General features: G+C 40.6%; 1 protein-coding gene across 1 annotated transcript in view; it reads right to left on the bottom strand.

Moving 5' to 3' along the window:
• FGF14 (fibroblast growth factor 14) overlaps positions 1-19591 on the bottom strand; it is a 606232-nt gene that overhangs the window by 528829 nt on the left and 57812 nt on the right. The window lies entirely within an intron of this gene.

Genomic DNA, 19591 nt, shown 5'->3' with positions numbered 1-19591 from the left:
GGCTTATGTGCTCTTGGCATGGGAAAAAAAAAGAAAGACATATTCCTGGTATAAGAAATAAAGTGTCATGGAGATAAAAGCCTCTGGCTGCTACAATATAAAAAAAAAAGTGAATACATGTGGCCCAAAATCTTTGCGACTTGCAGCTTAAGAATCAAATTTTAAAAGACTTTAAAAGAACACTAAACCTAGAAATATTTAAATAACTCTTCTATATGTGTTCTGGGAGATCCGCCATCCTTCTCCTCACAATCCTGTATCTGGCTGTAAGACAACTGACTGAGGCAGGAGCCTCCTCCAGTCTGTAGTAGGACCCAAGTATCGTTAAGCCCTGATCCCTTTCATGAGCCCTGCCCTCTCAGCCGTCCACCAGATGAAAATAAAACAGATCAGCAGGGAATGAGCTCCTGTCTTCTCTGGAAGATTTCTAAAAGACTGTTTATTTTAGAAACATTCATATACTCCTGCTGGATGAAACAGCGTGAGCAACTTTATCTCCGGTTTACTTTTATTATTCACTTCTAGGTTTAGTTTTCCTTTAAAACATGATTTTTCAATTTTGACTAGATGTGTTTGATAGGATCTACATCAGGATTTTTTACTCAGGGGATGACAACATTGTGTGCCACATTGTAAAGCCAACAATAATGCGCCTAACAAAACTGACTACATTAAATTACCGTATTTTATGGACTATAGGACACACTGGACCATAAGACGCACCCATAAATTGTAGCATAAAAGTGGAGAAAAAAAAAGATTTCCTGGGTAATATTGACACAATAGGGTGCCACGGTGCCCCCAACGCAATGCCAGCCACAGTGCCCCATAACAATGTCAGACACAGAAATACAAGATATTGGCAGCTATAGTGCTCTCACCCTCCCATGAACTCACGAGACATCAGAGGTGTGGAGTGGCAGGAGTTAATGGTGTTGAATCTTTTATTTATGGACCTATAGGTGCACATTCAGTATCAGATGTGTGAAGTCTATGTATTTAGGTTATGCACTGGGTGAAGGAAGAAGAGTTACATAGTTACATAGTTTGTACGGCTGAAAAAAGACACATATCCATCAAGTTCAACCAAAGGATGGGAAAAGAGAAATTATCTATGCCTTTTTTAAAGCCATCTACTGTCCCTGCTGCGACTAGCTCCTGCGGTAGGCTATTCCATAGATTCACAGTTCTCACAGTAAAGAAGGCTTGTCGCCTCTGCAGGTTGAACCTTTTTTTCTCCAGACGGAGGGAGTGCCCCCTTGTTTTTTGAGGGTTTTTTACATGGAACAGGATTTCACCATATTTTTTGTATGTGCCATTCATATATTTATATAAGTTGATCATGTCCCCCCTTAGTCGTCTTATTTCAAGGCTAAATAGGTTTAATTCTTTTAATCTTTCCTCATAACTTATATTCTCCATGCCCGTTATTAGATAAATATATTAATGGTTCATTGTTGAGGGGTGACATTTATGTTTTACTCTTTCTTGCAGCTTTCTTACAGGCGCAGTCTGACTCTCAGGTGTCCAGGAACTTAGTTCAAGCAGCAGCATCGCATGCCTACTTCACAAAATAGAGAAGCTGCCAGCACGGGACAGAAGCCTGCTGGATGCAGGAGCTGGGAAGGAGCACAAAGACTTCACTAGCTGCTGCAGGTAGGTGGGCTTGGAGCATAAGTGTAGGCAAGAGAGGATGTGGAGCACATCTTTTATTAGTAGAAAGATGGCTGACAGCATTGAACGCCACGTCACGTGACAGTGATGTCAGACATAATGTCCCAGCCTGAGATGTGTCTCAATGGGGCCACGTGCAGATGGCTCCCTTACACCCGCTCAGTGCTTGGTTATTTAATTGTATCCGCCTCCTATGGAAGTGGATACAATTGAGTCCAGGTGGGACCCGGTCGGGATTCAGCTTCTCCCTAGTTCCCAGAACCAGCTACTATTTTTTCACAGGGTTTGGGAAAACCACAGAGAACCAGCCGGATGCCAGCCCTGAAAGTATCTTAGGCAACATGACATGTACACAGAATGATTTCCTTGACTTTACCATACAGCTGTGCACTTGCATTTCTAGCTTTTAAAACATGAGGCTTGATGATATTTATCCCCGATTCTAACCATTTTTTTTTTTTCATTTAAAAGCTATGTACACATTTGAAAGGTTTTTTTAAAAAAAAAATCAATGTTTTTATGTGTTTTCAAACAACTTTTTAATTGACTTTTATTCATATATTTTTTTTTATTTTTAACGATACAGCTTCTATTTATCCGGTATTCCTAGAAGCTGTAGCATTCTGTCTACATAGCCTTGAGGCCAGGGTCGCACACACAGTTTTGATGCCATTTTTTTGGCAGTTTTTTGAGCAATACACAGAAGTGGAGACAAATGAACGGAGATGCATCAGACTTTTATTTATGCCTTTTCCTCCTTTTGGATGCACTTCTGGCTTTACCTCAAAATAAAGCCGGGTACTGCACAAAAAACTGTTTCAAAACTTTGTGTGAAATACAGGCCTTAAAGGGTAACTAAACTTTCAAAAAACTTCTGACATGTCACAGTGACATGTCAGAAGTTTTGATTGGTGGGTGTCCGAGCACTGAGACCCCCACCGATCCCTAAAATGAAGAGGCAGAAGCGCTCGGGCGAGCGCTGAGCCGCATTGTTTCTGATCAGCTTTACTCGGAAAGCCAAGCAATTGGTGGCTCAATAGAAAGTCTATGAGCTTGTACACCAATTGCTTTCCGAGAAAAGCCAACATGTCATTAGTTTTTTGAAAGTTTAGTTAACTTTTAAAGGCTATGTAAACTTTGAAGGCATTTTTACATTTTTATTAATCAATGTCCGGTCACTGAAGCCTCTGGCACGCAGTGTCTCTGGCACTCAGGATCCAGCAATTATCGATCACATACAAGTTCATCCTAGGCCATGATAAAAAATGAAGGAGATGTTGTGCATACAAACAATTGCTACTGCTGGAGATGTGGTAGAATCGAAGGGTGTATGTACCATATCAGGGAGACCAGGCAGCAGCTAAAGGGGCCCTTGAAGAGAGGAAACCTAGTCTTAGTTTGTCCCTTGCTATTGGGTAACGCGAAGCTGTGCATGACTCCCCTCTCCAGGGAAAGTGCATTGTTAGCAAACAATGTGGGGGAAATGTACCCAAGGGTCATTGAACGAGGAAACAAACATTAGGCCCTTCTGTCCTGGGTGGCAAAACCTGGCACTATAATAGGGGGCCCAGTTTGATTTTTGCCATGGCGCCCCCTCTCTCCTAAGTACAGTACACCACTTATCAATTCAATTCAATCAAGTCAACAGGTTTAAGATTTGCTGCAATTCCAGTTTTTGAGTATCAATGGAGAAGAGAATTTCTAGAAATTTGCTCATAATTACCTAAAGTAAAACAGGATATGATCTCTAAAAAGAAAAAAAAAACCCCATTTATCTGCAGTGTACTACGTCTGCTCTCACAGGGCACTGACTGCGGGGAATGACTGGAAATAAAACCTTCTAATAAAAGGAGAAAAACAGAGCTGCAATTACCATGACATTGTTGTGAAAGAAAAAGTCACCAAATTCAACACTAAGAATTGACTATAATCAGGGACTGCATAATTCATGTTAGAAGAACATGATGCCTACAGAAATATATCAAATGAATACAAAATGGAAATTGATGTGTTTATGCAAGATAACCGCAAAGGAAAAAGATAAAGGGACAGCTGCCTTAACTTTAGAATTAGCCAGCCTGAACAGAAATCGAGTAACTGAGGCTATAACCAGGAGTGAATTTCCGGTATAAAGAGCCTTACATAGTTAACGCTATTTCCTGTAAGGGCTCATGCACACATCCGTGACCTTTTATACGGCCGCAAAACACGGATCCACAAAACACGGACCGCACACGGATGGCTATTGTGTGTGGTCTGTTTTTATAATGGACCATTGAATAGAATCGGCGAGACTGATCTGCAAAAACAGACAGGAATAGGACCTATTCTATAATTTGCGGAATAGACACAGGTCCGCAAAAAAAAAACGGATGTGTGCATGGCCCCATAAAATGAATAGGTCAGTGTGCTGTCCGTTAAAAAAACGGATAGCACACTGAAGAATTTCATTGAAATGGGCATGAGCCCGTAGGCCGGGTTCCCACATAGTGTAAACACTGCGGAATTTCCGCAACGTAATTCTGTGTGGAAATTCCGCAGCATTTACGGTAGCAGAAAAGTGGGTGAGATTTTGAAAATCTCAGAATAAACGTTAATAAATTGACCTGCAGTGTGTAATTTAAATCCGCAGCATGTCAATTTATGCTGCATTTTCGTTGATTTTCTGTTGCGGGTTTTCCCCATTGAATACAATGGGGATGCAAAACCGGCAACAGAAAGCCAAGTGTTGCGACTTTTGCAATACCGCCGCAAAAATCACAACGCAGGAAAAAACAAAAAAATCATACTTAACCAGAAATCTCTCCTTCTTGCTGCAAGCCGGCCTACTGGGATGAAGCATCACATGACCTGCAACGTCATCTTAGGCCGGACTACGCGCAGAAGAGAGGGAGGGAGTAAATATTCTGGAAATTCCATCCGAAAAAACACAAATGGACCGAAGGTGCTGCAGGTTCCAGGTCAATACTTTGCACAGTTTTTAAGAAGCATATTAAGAACCAAGTCTTAGGGTGCGTTTACACAAGGGCATAGCTAGTGGGGGCATGTACCCCAGGTGCTGGGTGCTAGGAAGGGAAGGTCTACGACTCGACTGTGCATGGCAGTATCTGCATCCACTTATATTTTATCCACATAAATTTTAAGTTATTAATATATTTTATGTTATTAATAAAAACCGTTTCCAGCAGAGAAAAGTTAGAAACCCATTATCATAAAGTAAGAATGAAAGAATAAAAAGAATATAAAAAAAGAATTTAAAAAAAAGTAGTAGAAGTAAAATAGTATGTTCAATATTAAATAATTAGAAGAAATAAATATAATTTATCACTTGGTATTTAAAGTGGTGATCAATTAAACAACATCTCAATCAGATGATCAAAGAAATTACTAATATAATAATAAAAAATATCACATAAGTTCATACATTAGACAAGTTGTTTTTTTTTTGTTTTTTTTTGCACTCCCTCCCCTTTCCACAGCTTATTGCACATAGCAGAATATGGGCATCATATTCAGGATTCATATGATCCCCAATATGGCCAAGTGCATGAGGCCTTACTTCATTTTATGACTAATTTATTGCTTACATGTTTTTTTGTTTTTTTTATCATTAGGGCTCGGTTCACACCATGCAAAGGCTGTCAGATTTTTCATGCAATGGCCAGATGTTGCATGTATGTGAACAAAACCTTATCAGAAACAACCAATGATGGGGCTGTTTGTTGTACAGACCCCCTAATATTTACCAATTATCAACAAAGTACCGAGGGGGTGAATGAAATACAGTTTAAAATTTAACAAAACCAGAAAAAAAGAACAAGTCACGACCAGGTAATTGAAAAAATACAAACAATCTTTATTAAAGTCAATTAGACACTCAGAAAAAAACAACATATAACAGTTATACATAATAAAATACCATAGACCCTCGAACAGAAACGGAATCCGAACATGAAAGCAGAGTGGCCCCCCAGATGTACAAATGGTCCAATACCAGCTATAAATGGCTAAAGTGCATACATATATATTACTGAGCAGGTGCTAGGCGTGGTACGCCCTGCACAGATGGACACATAAGTGCAATATAAAAAAGTATATATAAAGTGCAGTCCTAAGTATACATAACATGCAAGGCAATATAGTATACATACACCTACGTAGCAGGAGATGAAAATAGGAGACCAGGACCGGGAGAGGGGACCTCTGCTTAACCCAACGCGTGTTTTGCTGGTGCTTCGTCTTGGTCTCCTATTTTCATCTCCTGCTTATGTGTCCATCTGTGCAGGGCGTACCACGCCTAGCACCTGCTCAGTAATATATATGTATGCACTTTAGCCATTTATAGGAGGTATTGGACCATTTGTACATCTGGGGGGCCACTCTGCTTTCATGTTCGGATTCCGTTTCTGTTCGAGGGTCTATGGTATTTTATTATGTATAACTGTTATATGTTGTTTTTTTCTGTGTGTCTAATTGACTTTAATAAAGATTGTTTGTATTTTTTCAATTACCTGGTCGTGACTTGTTCTTTTTTCTGGTTTTGTTAAAATTAGTCACTAGGACCACTAGTACCAATTGGGGTATTGTTCGGTTTGTACAGTTTAAAATTTAACTTTTAATCGATAATGCATATGATAGATCAACCAAAGTATAGTCAAAATAAAACAAAAATGCAAGTTTAGAAGTGGGAAAACCTGGTTGACTTTTTCTTCTCTTCTCTTAACTTTTTTTTTATTTTTTTACTATACTTTGGTCTATTTTATGCATTATCAATTAAAAGTAACATTTTTAGAATATTTGTCATTCCTCCTTGCTACTTTTTTTCAAACAAAACTTTATATACGTTGCATGATTGCAAAACACAGTTTTTAGTGACTGAATTTTTTTTCATTTGCCGGCTTTTTCCCTGGAGTTTCTGTGATGTCAGCAGTTTGCCTGTAAAAAAAAAAAAAAATCACGTCATGCAGTTTTTACAGATTTCCATATAAGCTGTTCTGGAAAATCCTCCAAGAACTGCTCATTTAAAAAAGGCCGTTCTGGTGACCACAACAAAGCCGCTCATATTGGAGCCCTGATAGGCTCCCCGGCTGCAAAAAGTGTGAAAAGGGAAGCTTAATATTCAGAAAGAAAAAAGGAACAATAAAGTAATAACCAGACATTGTTCGTTTTCCATTTTCTTTGCTAATCTCAAAGTATCTGCTAAATTATTCCCAGCTGATTAAAACATATTCCTATAATATATGCTTGTCGAATCTTATAAACTGCAGTAGAACAATGTTAAGACTACGTAGAGTACAATGTGCGGTCTACAATCTGGCTTCTAGAGAAACTATTTAGATGCAGAGAGTTATTCAATGATGGAGGTTTTGTTTCATGAACCATCTTCAGTCTTCAAGTTTTAATGGCGTAAACTGCCAAATTTAGTCAATCACAAAAGTAAACTGCAGATGTGAAATGTCCCAGGCTACAGACCAGAGCATCTCTAGTGCTTTTTAAATGTACTATATACAATACATTATTAATTCACAACCTATGTTCACACCCTAGTCTTTATATTCTGCCATTACTACTCTTGATTGCATTCTTTTCCTTCCATAAATAAATCATCAGGGCAAAAACTTTGTGGGTTTTACTGTGCGTTTCTCCTAAGGGTGTTTGAAATACCTCAAGCTGCATCCAATACTTCAGTCAAAAGCACTGAACACAACCTACATCTCGATGCCAAAAACTTGTTCTTTTATTTCCATCTCCTAACATACAGTATAGCATAGTTCTTAGAGCAGAAGTCTTTCAAACATTTAGGGGGGGATTTATTAATAGTTCTATGCCAGTTTTCTGAAATTAAGACTTTTGTGCTGTTTGCGTTGCTTATGCCACTTTTCTCAAAAGTAGTCAAGACTTAGCACAAGGACTGTGGCCAACCACAGCCTGACGAATTTACTATAATTTACACCGGCTCGTAGCGGGCATAGATTAGATTTTTTTTTTCTGGTGCACATAAGGTCAGAAATGCCCTTAATTTACTAAGAGGTGTGCGCCTCTCAATAAAATAGGTGCATCTTACTCTAGCGTGTTTTAGATTAAGACTGACTTTTGAAACACCAGTCTTAGTAAGTTTCCAGTCTACGTTTTAGTTTTTAGCAATATTTCCGCACATTTATTTTCCAGTAGTTCGTCTCCCTACATCCCAAAACTCCTTTAAGGGGTTGGCTCATGACAGTTCTTCATATAGTTTTATAATAAAGATTTAAAGCAATTTTGTTTTTTGGGAAAAAGTGACTCACTCTAACGTGTTTGCTCCTCCATCCCTTCCTATTGCCTCTTCTTTCTGACGGATTTGTTGGCAAGCTATGAACCTGCCCCCACCAACAGACAAAGCAACAGCACCTTCCAAGTCTCCCTACACCAAATAAATGGACTGGAGCTATGGCACTAACTTATGGTAAGGGTTTATTTACATAAGTAATTTTTTTGTATTTTTTTGCCGCCACAAATTTGACTTTAGAAAAACAAAATTTTTGCCATGAAAATAAAAGTTGCCGCAAAAAAAACACATTATGTAAATATTTTCTAAGTTTCTCCCTTCCTATGCTTCCCGTCACATGCTAATTATTTATAAAGCGGCTGCATTGATCAATATCTGTCATGGTCAGTAAATCCTGTAGCACAGCTCATATAAATTTTTCAGCATGCACTATTTTCTTCCTTATGAATTACAGCTGTTCAATACAAACAAGTGATTTTTATAGCTGATCTATAATAAATATATTTACGTTATTTTTTTTATTATAGATCAGCTATAAAAAAATGCTTAGTTCATATTGCACTGCTGTAATTCATAAGGCAAAAAATAGTTCATGCTGAAAAAATTATATTTTATGAAATACAATACTTTATTTTATAATGTAAATTATATGCCCATAATATACACAGTAGAGTTACATTATTATGACCACCTCCTACTTTTGACGTCGGCTGCGCGTAGTCCATGAATGAAGTGATGTGTCGTGGGCTGGCTTGGTGGGTATATAAGGTGTGCGATAGGCTGTCTGAACACATATCACTCGATGTTGCCATGGGTAAAAGGGGCGATTTATCAGAGTTACAAAAAGGGATGATTATTGGCTTTCGGTCCAAAGGTGGCAGTATTTCTCAAACAGTGCAGTTTGTGAACTGTTCGCGTGCTGCTGTGGTGAAAGTGTATTGTGAGTGGACAAATGGATCCATTGGGAATAACGACGTGGAAACTGCAGAGCACCATGTGCCACTGATGTGAGAGGTGAATATAGGCTACGATGGTGGGTGAGGGCCGAAAGACACGCTACAGTGATGCAGCTCACTGGGAAAATAAATCAGGGGGCTACCAGACGTTGGTCTAAAACAACAGTTCAGCAAACCCTACTGCATATGGGGATCCGTATGGTGACTGCTCCTATGCTAACAAAGGTGTATTGGAAAAAAGGCTTCAATTTTCACGGCAGTATCAGAATTGGGCCACCGATGATTGGCAAAGGGTTGCCTTCTCCAATGAGTTGCATTTTCTGATTCATCAAACGGATGGACATTGACGTGTCAGGCAAGGTTGCCAACCTGATATTTTTTTTCACAGGACAACCTATCCAAAAGTCACAGACAGCAAACATTTTTTACGGACAATTTTGAAAACCACAATGAATCATAAAGATTATTAGTAATATATGTTTATAGCTTAGAATAGTGATATGAACACATTATCAGCCTGTGCCTCTAAACCATTGATAATTACAATCCCAATAATTAACAGAAACTCATTCAACTTCCAAAAAATCACGGATGAATCAATTTTTTTATGGATACTGGAAAAAAGACCCTTTTTTTTACAAACTGTCAATTAATTTAAAGGCGGCTGGCAACCCTGGTGTCAGGCGAGAGATATCAGAGAACAAACACCCTGAAACCATTGCTGGAACAACACAAGCTGGTGGCGGCAGTGTTAAGGTCTGAGGAATTTTTTCATGGCATTCCCTGGGCCCACTCATCCATGTGGAAGGCTCTGAACCGATTTGTGTATGAATCCATAGTTTCAGATCATGTCCACCCGTACATGCGGTTTGTCTTCCCTGGGGCAGATGGAATCTTCCAACAAGACAATGTGACATGTCACATGACTAGAAATGTCCGACAGTGGTTGGAAGAGCACGACCAAAACATCCAAGTACTTCCCTGGCCCCCTAATTCACCAGACATGAACTCAATTGAGAATCTGTGGTACCACCTTGATCGTTTTGTTCGCTCTATGGATCCCCCCACGCACCCTCCAGCAAATGTGGGATGTACTGCAGTCAGCATGGCTCCAGATACCTGAGAAACCCTACCAGCACCTTATTGAGTCACTCCCAGCCCGTCTAGCAGCTGTCCGCGCTGCACACTCTGGATTACTGCGGTTACTCTGGATATTAGCTTGTGTTCATAATAATGTGACTCGACTGTGTATGTTATATTATTAAGAACTGACATGTTCTCTGCGCTGCCAGGAAAAAAAAAATTGATGGGAGATAAGGCATTAGATATGTGCAGGACGGCAACAGCCAGGACCCCTCCTGTTTGTATATACAGTACTATTCAGGATCTCAGGTCTCATATTATGCTGCAGGACAGTTCCTGGCTACTAAGCATGCCCAAAGCCATCCCATTAAAGTTTCAGAAGCAGGACAGGATATGGAAAAACATAGTCAAATAAATGGGTGCTGCTGAACAGACTGAGGACAGGGATTCAGAGGACAGTGCACTTTAGATGTATTTGGCTAATGTGTATAATGAATGACTATAAAAGCAATCTGTGTGTGACCCCCATTGGCTAATATCTTGTCACCCACTCATTTTCTATAAATAAAGGTATTTAAGAATATTATGTTGACTAATTAAAGTGAATGTCTATATTGAGACAACCCTTTTAAGGTTTTGGCTTTATGGCAGTACTTGTCCTGATTTTGTTGTGGTTACATTGTCTTAGTGTGACAAGACTGAATGTTCGGCGTAAATGCACCTCCAGCTGTGTAGTGCACATTTTCGTTCTCCTAAATTATATGATACCAAAAATAATTGGAAGCTCAATGTCACTTTTGGTTAAAGGGATTTTTCAAATTTGACACATTAATCAAACATAAGTGTAAAATTGTTGGGGTTCTGGAGGCTGAGACTGTCACGGATCTCAACAACGGAAGAATCTTGTTCCATATTAGCACTGGAGAGGTAGATACAGGTGTATTATCCCTTACTAAAGAAATCAATGAGAGTAACAGAAAGCTCTATCTGAAATGTCATAACTGTCAAATTTAGGAAGACCCCTATAACTGAAATCTGTGTATTAATATTCACCCAAAGTGGTTGATTCAGATACATGTCTTCATTCTAGACAAAGCACTATTTTGCAGTACACTTGTAGCATCCACAGTAACAAATGACAGATATATAAAACTAAAGTTTCCCATTCAAATGATTCTTTAGGGAATTATTTAGGCTACATTACTGTGCCCCTTCTCATATGCTCCACCAGCACTTCCGTACCTTACATTTCGCAGTTGCTGATGGTCACCAGAGCTAGATACCTGTGATAGTGTTGTTGTTGTGGTTGTTGTTGTTGTTGTTGTTGTTGTTGTTGTTATTATTATTTTTATTATTAATTGTGTTATGGACAGGGGCGTAGCTAGAGGGGGCAGGTGGGGCATATGCAGGGCCACCATCAGGGGGGTATTAGGGGTACTACTGTAGGGGGCCCGGCCAAACTTAATTGAAAGGGGGGCCCGGCAACTGCCGCGACTTGCCTTTGGTAGAAAAAAACAGGCCCCTGCAATGAGGCCTGTTCTTTTCACCAAAACAATGTCGTGAGCTGCGGGCCCCCCTCTCGTGAAACACCGCCGTGAGCTGCGGGCCCCCCTCTCATCACCGCCGCGAAACACCGCCCACTTGCGTGCGTACGAGCCAGCGCGCGACCGCAAGCGCGCGCGCCCACGCGCGAACGACCAGGCGCGCCGCCGAGAGGGAGGCGGTGCGCCCGCAACACAAGATCTAGGGGGAAGGACAGCCACACAGGGACAGCGGCGCACAGTCTACTTACCTGCTGGCCCGCCTCCGACTCGTCCTCCTTGTCCGCCTCCTCGTCCGACTCCGACTCCGCCTCCTCGTCCTCCTCCTCCTTCTTCTACAGAGCGTAGCTGCGTAAGGAGAGGGGGAGGAGTCTAGTTGTTGTTCGTTGTTCGAGACTGTAATACGGTGCGGATTTTCCACAATAAAATGTGTTGCATAAAATCCGCAGTGTTCATGCCTAGTGTGTTCCTACCCTAAGGCCGGATTTACACAAGCGTGTGCTTTTTGCGCGCGCAAAAACGTGGCGTTTTGCGCATGCAAAAGGTCCATAACAGCTCCGTGTGTCAGCTGCGTATGATGCGCGGCTACGTGATTTTCGCGCAGCCGCCATCATTATGACACTCTGTTTGTATGTTTGTAGCACGTGGTGCTTTTCTGTTTTCATTCATAGTTTATACTGCTGCGGAAGTGCTGGGCGTGATTTTCACGCACCCATTGACTTCAATGGGTGCGTGATGCGCGAACAATGCACAAATATAGGACATGTCGTGAGTTTTACGCAGCGGACACACGCTGCATGAAAATCACTGACAGTCTGAACGGCCCCATAGAGTAACATAGGTCCGTGCGAGGCGTGTGAAAATCACGCACGTTGCACGGATGTATTACAAGTTCGTCTGAATAAGCCCTAACAATAAGGCCCAGTTCACAGAGTTTTTGGGCCTTGATATTGACTCGGACACTGCGTCAGAATCAGCACCAAAAAACTTCCAAAACTGCCTCCCATTGATTTAATCTGAAATCAATGGGAGCCAGTCGCGGAAAAAAGAAAAAGCAGCACGTCCTTTCTTGCCGCGGTTCCGCCTCTGACCTCCCATCGAAATCAATGGGAGGCAGAAAATGCATTTTTCCCTGCGTTTTTTGTCTGCTGTCCTCAATCGCCGCGGGCAAAAAACGCGGCAAGATAGTGTGGGCAGGTCAAAATCTGCCTCAAAATTCGGTGCGCGATTCCAGGCGGTCGCGGGTGCGCATGCGCGGGCGTTTGCGGGTGCGCGCGATCGGTCGCACGGGCGGCAGTGTTTGACGGCCCCCATGACGACCCCCATGCTACCCAGGGCCGCCATCTGGGGGGGTATTATGGGTACTGATGTGAGAGGCCCGGCCAAACCTAATTGAAAGGGGGGCCCACAGCTCACGACATTCTTTTGGTGAAAAAAACGGGCCCCATTGCAGGGGCCTGTTTTTTTTCTACCAAGGACAAGTCGCGGCAGTTGCCGGGCCCCCCTTTCAATTCGGTTTGGCCGGGCCTCTCACATCAGTACCCATAATACCCCCCCTGATGGCGGCCCTGGGTACCATGATATAGTGCTGGATGGAGTACCGTTAACAGGCGGTGCCATGGTAGGGGGGCCCAGAAAATTTAGCTGTAGGGGGCCCTGAAATTCCTGATGGCGGCCCTGGACATATGCCCCGGGCGCAGCTAGGAGGGAAGGTAGGAGGGGCGCAGATACAATTGAATATTACGGATTTAGCCATCTTTAACTTGACTTTGACAACTTGCTGCAGTGTGATATCACACGACAAAAGCCGTTGAAAAGTCACTGAAAAAGTCAAAATAAGGGATCTAGCCACTGTTTATTTAATGCATTAAAAGTCAAGGTAAAGACGGCAACATCTGTATGGCAAAGCAGGAAACTATCTGCTCCCTGCTCTACCATTCACACCTCCTGGAGTGGATTCCCCGTTCAGAGTTTTGCCAACACTCTGGCTGGGTATTCCGCTCCTAGGGAGGGCCCCTGAGGTCCCTGTCCATACATGGACAGTGATGCCAGGGGCTCCTTCAGAAGAGGAATCCCCGGACAGAGCATCGGCAACACCCTGGCTGGGGATTCCACTCCTAGAGGGAGCCCCAATGCCGTTAACTACAGGGAGGGGGGTGTAGCGCTGTCTACAAGGGGCTGTGTGTGCCGCTATCTACAAGTGGGCGTGTGTGGCTTCATCTACAAAGGGGAGTGTGTGGCTTTATCTAAAAGGGGGTGTTTGTCACTATCTACAAGGGGGGGATATGTCGCACTATCTACTATGGGAGTGTGCAATATCTACAAGGGGCCGTGTGGCACTATATACAATGGGGGCAGATAGGATAGTGGGTCTGGCACTGTCTACAAGAGGAGGCTGTCCATTATGTCACCATATGGTCTCATTAGTGTCAGTTATACAATCTGTTTTAGTCAGGCACACTGACCTCTTTAAATATTTTCTTATATTGATATGTTAACTACATTATATAACTAAATTGCGTGTAAAATGTACAAAAGGTTTTATGCTCAAGTTACAATTTTTTAAAAAAAATTACACCTCATTGATTGGTAGTGAAAACAAACTTGGCAAGGGGGAAGGAACTGTCGGGAAAGAAGATGGGGGGGGGGCGGCAAAATGAATCTTTGACCCGGGTGCCGGAGAACTTGGCTAAGCCTCTGATAAAGGAGGTACATATTGGGGACCATGTAGCAATGCAGTTATGCAAGTTATCAAGCCGAATTATATTGAAAAAAATTACGTTATGACAAACAGGCAAGTGCACAAATACACAATTTAAAAAATAATATGTCAAATGATATGTCATTCAAGATTGTAAACTATATTTTCAAGGCACAACTGCACAGTAATCAATGGACGGGCCAGGTTTTCCAAAGTTGATCCTCGTACTTGCTCAAAGAGTAGACCCGCTTTACAGGGTTAGACTCGCCCAACAGAGTACCAAAAAGCCCTCTAAAACAGTAATAGGCCACAAAGGTCAAGCAGAAGACAATTCCATTTCAAGCTGACTTTGGAGCCAATTACTTGACAATAGGGTCCACGTCTTATGGAATGATTCACAAATAACCTATTAGTGATTTGTCCTGTATGTGCAAGGATAACAATGATTATGTAGAACGTGCACATGTTCTGTATAGATGGAGGATGGGCCCTTAAAGTCACTTCCTGTAGTGTTCCTAAGAAAACCCAATCTGCCGCTACTCCTCTATAACATTAATATGCCTTAATAATGGATATGAACCGTGGTAGTCTTTACCAGACAACTCCTTCAACTACCAAAAAATATCCAACATCCACATGACCCATAAACATTAAACAGGTTACAAATCCCTCAATAGTACAAACTGCAACCAAGTGCTCTCTATAAGTTGATATTGATCATTTTATGATTCAATAGCAACAAGAAGACACTAAAAATAGACTGGTTAGATAAAAGAGAAAGTTGAAAACCACAACTATTCAAAAGTAACAGCAATGCTTTACTCCCATTTAAAACAAAATAAAAAATTCCAAAGTCCGATGATTTTGAGTCACAATGGTAAACGTTCGGACAATGCAGGTCCCATGATGTCTAGCGTGTAAAACTCCATGGTGTGTGTATTTTTTTATCTACCTCAGGATCTAGACAACTTGCAGGTATTAAAGAAGCCTTGAATTATGCTCTGTACCTGGAAATACTTAAAGAAGTTTTCCACCAAACATTAAAAAATAACCATATATTATTAAGTGACAATTAAAAGCAAGAATCAAGATTTGATGATATGGTTTTTTTATTTTACTTACGGAGATATTGACATTTTTCATTTTGCTGAGAGAGCCATATTTGTAAAAGTGACAAAGTCATATTAGTTGTCACTTCTGAAGCTATCAAATGTCTTTAGTTGGAATACCCGTTTAAAGAGGACCTGTCACATCTCCTGACGTCTATTTTAGTAAATTCTGGTGTTTCCCATAAAATAACAATTCTGGAGCATCTTTTCTTAGAACTCTGAATTGTGCTATTCTTCTGTTATTCCTCCTAGAAATTTATGAATAAATTGACAACTGGGTGTTACCATTTGCCTTGTCAAAAAGGTGTGTCCCTACACATTCTCACTTTGTCAGCACTGATTGGACAAAGTCAGTCTGTGTAGGGACACCCCCCAACTGGTAACACCCAGTCGCCAATTTATTCATCAATTTCTAGGAGGAATAACAGGAACGGCACAATGTAGAGTTCTAAGAAAATATTCGCAAACATTTTTTTCATGGGAAACACAATTATTTACTAAAACAGACTTTTTAGGAGAGGTGAAAGATTATTTTTAACTTGAAGGTTAGATTTATTAAGCCACGCATGTCAAGTTGAGCAGGGTCTCTCTTTGCCCGAGACTCCATAAGACAGGCAGCAGAATTAGCATATGCACCAGAAAGTTTTCATGTGTCTGTTTGGCATTTCCGTTGCCCTGTCCCCCCGTCCCCATGCCCTATGAAAATTCTCCCCTATATCTATTTTTAAAGAAGATAGGCTATGGCTACATGTCGCTACATGGCGACATGATACTGCCCATGAGTGGCAGTAAAATAATGGCATCAATGCGGCCGTAATTCAACCTCAATATTGTCCTATGTTAAAGAGTTGACAGTGCTAAACTTTTTGTGATGGTTACAAGGTTGCTTTCTATTTTTGTTTTTATAGGAAAACATTGAGGTGGCTATGTCGTAGTCTCACGCTTTTACTGTGACTCTCACGTGAATGCGTCTTGCCATGTGGCCATAACCTAACTGCGGTAATGTCCTTGCTAATAAATAAAATAGCATTTACTTTTGTGTAAAGTGTGTGGTAGCAAAGATTTTTTAACAAAGCAATGAAGGAATTGTGCATTTTGGATGATTTAACTCTTAAATAAAATACATTTTTACTAAACTACAGACAACTGTGTTTGCATTCTTTAGTTCAGATTTTCTGTATTACATAACTAAACCATCCATTTATCTACAAGTCGACCTTCAGTTGTTTTCTTCAGCTGATCTAAACATGATGGTCTGATTCGGTTCTTGCTGTCCCCTCAAAGTCCATGGAATGGCCAGGGAATTAGATATAAATGAAAAAAAAAAAATCTCAGGATATGTGAAGGCAAAGCACGTATAAAATATTCCTGTCTTCTTTAATTATTGATCTCCACTGCAGTCTATGCATGCGTATGACCAGATGTGCATATATTGTAATTAAAAAGATACTTCTGATATTTTAAGTGCAGTAGAATTAAAATGTGAACCCCTTTAGGTTTTGAGTGCTCTGGACAATTATTTTTACATTTCCCACCAGGGAAAAGTGTTATGCAGATATTATGGAAAACATTATAATGTTTCTAGTCTAAAGCTAAAACACAATGAATGAAGATTTAACTGTGAAGTAAAATAAAAACTGATCTATGTACACAAATATTTACAGACACCGAGCACAAGGGCAGGCGATAGAAATTAGATAACGTCTATTAAGCCATCCGACTGCTATGTGCATTTAATTTCACCAAACATTAACATCTGTCTTTATATTTCTATACTACGAGGAAGATGAGTAACTGCCAGACAACTGATCCCCAGGGTAAACAATAGCATTGGACAGAAAAATTCAAACCTGTTCCTTCATGTTTCCTCCAGGTGTTGGTAGTCTCCATAGACATTAGGTTATCAGTAGATCCCACTGAAATCTGCCAACAGAATTCACCACTGACAATATTTTAGATTTATATTCTGTACAGCTTAAAGGTATTGTCTAGTTTAGCAAACACGATACCCTGTTAGATCACTCTAAGTTAACTGGGAGGTGTCACTTATTTAGAACTTCCATGAATTAGATGGTGTATAGAGTTGCTACAAAGAGTGTCTCTCTCCCTCTCGCTCTCTCTCTCTCTCTCTCTCTCTTTCCCCCTCTCTCTCTCTCTCTCTCTCTCCGGAGGACCCAGCCTGTCTGTTGATTACAAGACAGCAAATTAATTTCAATGAGCATATTGTAATACTTCATCTCCCCTGTGGTGGTGCTGCAGGGAAATTGAATGTGTGCTGCCTTTGTGGTTTTCCCCACATTACAGCTGATCACTGGGGTGCCAACAACAGGACAACCTATGGTCAGCTTATGTTCATGGGACTCTTTTAACAAGAAAGGACTGTCAAAAGCAGACAACTAGTTCATTATTCAAACACTCAAGTAACAGAACTTCCCAGATAATGGTGATGTAACCAGTCTATTTATTTTTCTTTTCTGAGCTTTACCACTTGGAACCATTATTAGAAAAATGTCAATAAAAGACTGGTGGTATGACTAATATTTTATTTCCCATTATTTATTTAACCCAAACTTATTCCTCAGCACTGTACACACATTCCAATTGCTTGCATCAGATAAACACTTTTTCATAAAAAACATTCCATTACCGTATGTTTTATTACCCATATTCTCAAACTGAGACAACCAACACAATCAAAAACAACGCAATAATGAGAACCATTTTCATTAACATTTGGACAAATCAAGTCAATGTTCTCCTACATAAAAAAAAAAAACATACAATAGAAAGAAAAAACTCCAGCAGGGGAACATTAACGGGTTATTCCTAACACAAAAAGTGATGTCACATCACTAAGATCACTAGGATCGCTGAGATTTAACAGGCCGCAGCCCGCAGCACTGCCCCCTTCATTCTCACAATAGGGTCTCAGCAGTCACACCCTAACCAATTGAAAGGTGATGGCATATCATCATATATATTTGAACACAGGTTGAACTGGGGAAAGTCTTCACATCTATGACCAGAGTTAATAACCAATCCCAGATTATCTATCCCCATTATTACTTCCCTAAAATTTATATTTGAAAGTTGTTGCGTATTATTACGTACATTCTGCAATATATGCTAAACAGATATTAAGTAATTCGTTTCTGAAACAAAATAGCTTTGATATAACAATTTCTTGCAGGCCTTCCAGATAAAGTAGATTTATTCTCTCCTGATATTTATTGATTTTCTGGCAAACCTGCAATAAATATTGCCAGCCATTCAAGGGTAGTGGTAGGGCAACTCACTGTTAGGCTGGGTTCACACGACCTATTTTCAGATGTAAACGAGGCGTATTATCCCTCGTTTTACGTCTGCAAATAGGGCTGCAATACGTCGGCAAACATCTGCCCATTCATTTGAATGGGTTTGCCGACGTACTGTGCAGACAACCTGTAATTTAAGCGTCGTCGTTTGACAGCTGTCAAACGACGACGCGTAATTGGACTGCCTCGGCAAAGAAGTGCAGGGCACTTCTTTGCCACGTAATTTGAGCTGTTCTTCATTGAAAGTACGCAGCAGAATACAGTAGCAGATCTCATCCACATGCTGCGTAAAATTTCCGACCAGAAATTGACCTGTGGTGCGTATTTTTCATACCGTAAATTTCTGCTGCGGAAAGTGGACTGAATTGCTGCGTTTTCCCGAGGAAATGTCACCATCTCCCAACATTGTGAAAAACGCAGCAAAATCTGCACCATTTTCTGCAGTAAAAAATGCAGGAAATGGTGCGGTTTTGTTTTTCCGCAGCAGAAATCCTGCTGCAGCAATTCCGTTATGTGTGGACAACGCCTTAACCCCATGTAAGTTTTTTGATAGTATTAATATGCCAACAAGTTGGATCACATCTGTCCATAAATAATAGAAGTATAATGCAAAAAAAAAAAAATGTCATCTGCAGGTTTAAAGTGTAGCTAAACGTTTGACAAACTTCTGACATATCATAGTGACATGTCAGAAGTTTTGATTGGTGGGGTCCGAGCACTGAGACCACCACCAATCGCTATAACGAAGCAGCTGAAGTATTGCCAGTCTATTGGTTTTATAGATTACATAACACATCCATTAAAACAGTATGTTAATAAAAACGTGACCAACACTTCTCCTAACCCAGCAAATTAATATCTTTTTGCATCCAGTCCTCAGAGGCCTTCACTTGCTTTTTGAAATCCTGCTTTTAGATGCATGAGTTATCGTTTGATTCTTTGAAAAAC

This window comes from Rhinoderma darwinii, chromosome 2 (genome assembly GCF_050947455.1).
Source record: "Rhinoderma darwinii isolate aRhiDar2 chromosome 2, aRhiDar2.hap1, whole genome shotgun sequence".
NCBI lineage: Eukaryota > Metazoa > Chordata > Amphibia > Anura > Rhinodermatidae > Rhinoderma > Rhinoderma darwinii.
Note: the sequence above shows the minus strand (reverse complement) of the source record. Positions and strands in the feature narration are given on the sequence as shown.